The 6,900-nt window shown below is 30.2% G+C and overlaps 2 long non-coding RNA genes across 4 annotated transcripts; both read right to left on the reverse strand.

Annotated features, from left to right (window-relative positions):
- Positions 1-638: 638 nt before the first annotated feature.
- LOC127071689 (uncharacterized) lies at positions 639-1,785 on the reverse strand. 3 transcript variants are annotated; one of them, XR_007785193.1, is made up of 4 exons: positions 1,681-1,784; positions 1,174-1,524; positions 938-1,094; positions 639-803 (listed from the first exon to the last, which is right to left on the reverse strand). It is a non-coding gene; the product is annotated as an uncharacterized LOC127071689 (long non-coding RNA). The 3 variants fall into 3 exon arrangements; XR_007785194.1 differs by having other exon boundaries at positions 1,174-1,273; positions 1,354-1,784; XR_007785195.1 differs by having other exon boundaries at positions 1,174-1,785.
- Positions 1,786-2,149: 364 nt separating this feature from the next.
- LOC127071688 (uncharacterized) lies at positions 2,150-6,687 on the reverse strand. Its single transcript, XR_007785192.1, has 4 exons — positions 6,271-6,687; positions 4,861-5,021; positions 4,683-4,767; positions 2,150-4,191 (listed from the first exon to the last, which is right to left on the reverse strand). It is a non-coding gene; the product is annotated as an uncharacterized LOC127071688 (long non-coding RNA).
- Positions 6,688-6,900: the final 213 nt, after the last annotated feature.

A 6,900-nucleotide genomic window follows, 5' to 3' on the forward strand; every position in this document is an offset into this window, starting at 1 on the left:
TTCACCCATTTTTTTAAATTACAATTATGCGTATCTGACATCGTTGCTTTTCCACCGACTACTCTACTCTTACGGTTATTACTGTGTCTACGCGGGACTATTCCTCGTGTATACAATTCAAGGTTATCATCTATTTCATTTTGTCATTATATATGCTCACTAGCGGAGTTATTATGCGTAGAAGAAAAGAAGCTATATGCGAAACGCGTGATGTGCCAGAGGAATAAAAAAAAATGGAGAATCTGAAATAATTAATATCTAGAAAGTAGAGTTGCTTTTATAGCTTTTATACATCTTTCTCTAATAGTTGGAACATTTCTAATAATTGTTCCCCTGGTTCTTTATTCAATATTATATCAATGTTATCATTCGTACCTTTCTGAGAAGCATCGATATCACTACAGGAGTTGATGCATCTTTGGCAAGTCTTGCCGTTTCTCTTTGTAAATCCTGAAATAATTCAATTGCGAATATACATTACACCATTGCCATACAAGTGGTTGATTGTGTTCGTCACTTTTGAAAAAGCAAGTTTGTCAAACCTCCGGCAAAACCTAACAAGTAACATAGGTATATTAGATTTCCAAAATTTAATGCATAGTTTAAAATACAAATAAATTCGAAAGAAACATACCGATAATTTTTGCAAGCTTAAGTGCTCCAATTGTTACAGAAAGACTTGGTCCTACAAAAGACGATCAACTTTCTGGACATTCATCTGTCGCAGCCTCACAATTTCTTTACACTTCCGGTACGCCACGCGCTTCGCGTATAAACTCTTTTTCTTTTCGATCAAGAACTGTCTGTAACAAAATATAATAACAGAAATTAGGAAGCTTTGTAATTCTCTCACAGAAGTAACTTTTACTTCTATAATAAAAAGAAATTAATAAAGGTTATAGATATGTAAAGCATACGATGTGAAATAAAAACTAACTTTCTTTAATACATAGGAGAGTGTTTGGTGAAAGAAAATCTGGCCCATTGGTCCTTGATTGACCAAAATGACCATTCTTTCTCTTGTGAGAGGCATCTACACAAGCGATTGATGCACCTTTGGCTGTGGCAAGTCTTGTCGTATCTCTTCGTAAATCCTGAAATAATTCAATTGCGAATATATATTACGCCATTGCCGTACAAGCGGTTGATCTTAAACATTTTCAATAGACTTACGGACGGTGTTTACAGAAGGATTATAGAATGACATATAAATCCTGCATAGGGTAGACTAGTCGTTTTTGAAGAACCAAGTTTGTCAAACCGTCGGCAACATCTAATATGTAACGTAGGTATATTTGATTTACAAAAGTTAATGAATAGTTTAAAATGGAAATAAATTCGAAGGAAAAATACCGATAATTTTTGGAGGCTTAGATACTCTAATTGTTACAGAAAGACTTGATCCTACAAAAGACGCTCTACTTTCTAGATATTCATCTGTCACAGCATCATCATTTTTTTATTCTTTCGGTGCGTATATACGCTTCGCCTATAGCTTCTTTTTCTTCCTTGTTTAATAACTGTCTGTAACAAAATATAATAACAGATATCAGGAAGACTTTCTTATTCTTCAGAATTATCCCAAATTCTCAGTAGCAACTTTTCCTTTTATAATAAGAAGAAATTAATAGAGGTTATAAATATGTGAAGTAATGTGTAATAATATAAAAATTAACTAACCTTCTTTAATAGATTTGTAAGTGTTGCTTGTTAAAAGAAAGTCCGGTTCTTTGGTTTTTGCACCGTGCGATTCCCCGGAGTTACACTTATCTTCCATATCTTTCAACTTGTCGGCAGATTTATTTAATATTAACATTAAATCGCACTAGTTTCTAATCTTAAATTATATACATAAATAATAGTCGCGAGAAAAAACAATAATAAAATTAACAGTAGAAATCAGTACAAAAGCAACCATCCCAGTTATGTAAGATTATAACTGACAATAATTGTTGAAACCTAGTTCTTCTACCCTTTTGCGTCACATTCCTTATTCAAATGTTTCCTAGCATTCTACCGGCTAATGAATGACATCCGATATAATTTTGTTAATGTTAAACAATTAATTTGGCAATAGTGCCGCGCGATTATCGAAAGGCGAGCTTCCATCAAGTATTTCGAGCAAGGTCGAATCGAAGAACGAAGAAGATACATTTGAATATTTTATTACAAGAGAGATAATGATGCCACTCCGGCTCTTAAAGAAATTTCTGACATTTATTGACCAATCCGTTATCAATGGACGTTGCACAAAGCTGTATCAAACGTTTCCAATATAGATGGTATCATGTAAGTGATGCAAATGATGCTGTCAAGGAACCAACTGTACACAAAACAGACATAAATCATTGAAGAAGAATAAAAATCCAATGTTTGTGTGCCGCATGATTAATTAATGAAACATTTAATGGATCATATTTTTATTTGCGAATCGTTACTAAAACGGAACGGAACGGAACTGAAGCATTCTTGAAAGGATCCATGAAGCACAATTCTGGGTGAAATTGATCATGACCTATGGAAGGGGAGATTCAACCGTTGCCGTCCGTTCAAACTATTAATTATGATCTATACTCTAAACAATCGTAAATCGTAACCGCTTTTGCATTAAAATGCAAAATAGGAAAATAAAAAGAAACTTTTTTCCCTGACTTAATATCTTAATCAGTAATGTCGATAATTAATATCACTCTTTTATAAAAATTAACTCTATTTATTACAATGATGTAATTAAATGTATCACGTTTAACGAATGATTAACATTACTAATTTGATTGTTATATCATATAAAAATTATCTTACACCTAATCAACTATATCTGATTAAACAATATAATAGTAATAAGTATATTTCGATATATGATTTAATAAATTTTACTCGAATTTTTAGTCGAATTTCTAACAAATTTACTCGATTCTATATTTTTGTGCCTCGTACTGCTTAGAGAATTAACCTGAAATATTCCGTTAATTCGCATTCTCAATCAAGTTTTTTAATCAAGCTAATGAAATTAAAATCAAATCGTACAGCCGATTAAAAATATTCAAATATTGTGAATAATTAAAGAAATAGCAAATATTCGGTTAAAAGTTGAGTTTACATTTGCGACATCGCTATTACAACGACTCACAGAAATTAGACACAGATATCACTCGATATAAATATGAAATATATCCGTACAATTTACCAATACGCATTTGTTTGTAATATTTTTCTTTTTTTTCTTCTTCATTTTTTTTTCCTTGAATTCTTTTCTCCATTTTAATCCTTTTTTCTGATTTTCCTTTTTTGATTATTCTAATTCTTTTTCCACCTTTTTTCCTTTTTTTGAATTTTAATCTTTTTTTCGATTCTAATTTCTTTTTTAATCTTTTGCGTTTTCTCCTTTTTGGTATTAATTTCTTTTTTTTTCTTTTTCAATTCTAATTTTTCTTTCTTTTCTTTTTATTTTAATTTATTTTTTAATCTTTCTTTATCCCTTCGCACCCAGACGTCCCCACAGAGATCCCCATCAGAAAAACGGAAATTCTTACAAGTAACACAAGATATCAATGAAACTGGCGTAATCGAATTTCTTCAAAACTTATCGTACTATCGAGAAAATTATAAGAAACAAAATATTGATTTTTTTTGCAAAAGAGTTGCAACGTTTGCAAATTCGTCTAAATCAAATATGAATAAATCAATCGAAGCTCCGAACGTCTGAGAGGGCGCCGAAGTAAGGGGGTTAATTTTACCTTTTTCTAAATATCTACATGTATACAGATGAATACAAAGGCAAATTATAGTTATACATCAATATTAATACGTACACACACACATGTATATATGTATTTTTATGATTATACACACATATACACACTTATATACTTATACATATATATACATCTATTAACCCTAAATACATCCTACATATAGAGAGGTTTTCCGTTTAAACATTCGTAATAGTTAAAACATATCAACACATGTTCTGTATGTGTATCTCTACATGTGTGTGTGTGTGTGTGTATAGGGTTAATTAATCTGATTCACGCATTCACGAGTATAAAGATAAATAGAAAAAGAAGATGAAAATACAAATGTAAATTCACTTATATAGATACATTCGCGTCGTTAAACGATCAAACGTAATGATTTGGACGTAATTTTAGATATAATTGAATATTTACTTTTGCTTAATCCTGGTCCCGTCTGAAAAGAATAAAGAAAATTGAATTGATGTACGTACGTATAAGAGAAAATATTATATAAATTTATCTCTGGGTTGATTAAACAAAAATAAAATGTAATGATTTTACGACAGGATAGCGAACATAATTCTATCTCTTTCTATTGATAATTGTAATTAAGCAAGTTATCGTTTAATAATAATTTTGCAGAATGGTATTCAAGATAAATTTTAGCATATAATATTATATCACGATTGATCGAATGAAATTTACTTTTGTAACTATTCTGATTAATTGCAAAAGGAGTCGGTTTTCTGATTTTGTGCAACATGATATAACGGGAATATGGGATGGATTTGCGGAAAACCAATATTTACAGTCATTGCTTCCACAGCAATGAAATTATAATATTGTAATATTATAATATGATGAAAAATTTATAGCAGAATTTTAAATTTCATCGCTATTTTTATTACTCGTTATTGTTAAAGGAAAGAAATGAAAATTACTTACGGCATTGCTAGGAATCCATGCTCGTTCTTGCTTATATTACATATGTGTTCAAACAATGTGAGCATTCCGGTCATCTCGTTACGTCCTGGACATTAAACGAAATATTAAGTTCTTACTTAATTTCATTTCTTTCCTTGAAAATTGGTTTCATTAAAAATAAAACATCATTATTCTTTACCATGTGGATCAATCAAGCACGCTCACGGTAGTCAAGGAAAGATACTTTCAGTGCTCTTCAGACATTTTTATTTCGTGTTAATTCCGTATTTTAGTTTTATGAAAACTTTTAATAGTTTCTCCCATCGGCGCGATCTTGTGAGACACCGTTAACACAGTCGTCTAGGAAGAAAAATTATAAATAAGTACATATTTACATGTACAGATGAATATCATTTGTTATTATTATTTCGATCGATCTGGTTTATAAATTTTCCTAAGAATAAATAATAAATAATAAGCTTCATATAGATCGTATTTCGACATGAGGCGCGTCATTTAAAGGATAATATTAATGATGATAATATTAATAGGACATATTTAAATGGTCGAACACTTTTAAATTACTCTTTTCGAATAATTGGTAATTATTCCAATTACACGATCTAAACGTTGACAGAGCATGCTTAAAAAAACTCTATTAAAAGATTTTGATAACTTTAGTGTTTTATCTTTATTAAAAATACTTCAAAGTCTTTCAAAATGTTCGATAAATCTTTCGATATAAAGTCAAAGTCTTTCCAAATGTTCTAATTATTTATGGAAAAATTTGGACCAACATTCAGAATTTTATTTTAACTTTACATAGAAAAAATGTCAGAATCTCCTTGAAACTTTTTCAATATTGCACGAACTTTTTCGTATCGTGCAAACGTTACGAAATATCCGTTTAATAATTGAAACCACAACAACTGAAATGTTTAATCAAAGATCCATACGATTCGTTGAGAACGTTAAGGGACCTTTCTATTTTTCTTCTATTTTTCATTTTTCTGTTCTCTTCGTCAATGAATTAAATCATGTATCTCTGTTCCAATTGATTAACTAATCGGCAGAGGAACGATTGAACTAGTGTCAAACCAGCAAATTAGCTAGTATCGTGGATTTCTCAAAGGATATTTTCATCGGGGGTTACGAAACAGGATAGAGCTACGCAACAGTTGGCCATATATACGATTATTATAATACGACATATAAATGTATAACAGAAATATCCTAATTCAGATAACTCTAATTATATTTTCCTCTCTCTTTAATATTATGCGATAATACGTCAAAGACAAATTACAGATAAAATAAAATATAATATAATAAATGTAAAAGAATAGATAAAATATAGTATAAAGTAATAATAAAGAACTATGCAATTTTCTTTAGTACATTATAAATTGCTATATCGTAGTATCGTAGTATTGGACACAAAGTATAAAATAGTGTATAATGTAGCGTCTCCAATATAACTCATATATACATATATAAAATTATAGAATTTTCTATAGCGAGGCGTACAAAAAATTTTTAAATCTATGAAAATAAATCCTTGAGTTATGTATTAAATGTTAATATTAAATTCAATTATAATTTATTATACCAAGGCCATGAAGTGTAGAACGTCGGCGATTCTTAACGTCACTTTCTAATTTTTTGGCATTTCTCAGCTACTTCCGTTTGCACGCTCGTCTTCCTTTTTAAATCGTCTTTCATCTTTTGGAATTTGTTAGCACTGGTCACATTAGTGTCTCCAAACGGAATAACTTTCGCTGGTCCAACTCTCATCGAAAAGCTTCTACCCCGACTCCCAGACACAATGCAGGCGCAACCCAGTTGAGAGCATGCGTTATTCATTTCCCCCTATTATTTTTCATAGTCCGACGAGAATATCATTTTCTGTAATCTCACCAGTATTGCTAACAAGTTTAGATCAATACAGCTATTACGGGAAATTTTTTTTTGTTTTCAACTTCGTTTTCTCTTTTTAAATATCACTTCTTTTGATTTTCCCTATCTGTCGTTTTCCATATACATATCCTATTCATCATCTTATTATTTAAGAATCGAATTTCGTTTATTTTCCTTTTCGGGAGGGAATTTTTTTTTCTTTTTTTTTTTTAAATTTATTTAGTTTACGTGAAGAGAACATCGACATTGCATAGAAAATAAAATTTAAAAGATTGTATTTAGAAGGAATGGTTATTTATTTCATTGAAAATTTGTCTCTCTA

This window comes from Vespula vulgaris, chromosome 22, assembly GCF_905475345.1.
Source record: "Vespula vulgaris chromosome 22, iyVesVulg1.1, whole genome shotgun sequence".
NCBI classification, from domain to species: Eukaryota; Metazoa; Arthropoda; class Insecta; order Hymenoptera; family Vespidae; genus Vespula; species Vespula vulgaris.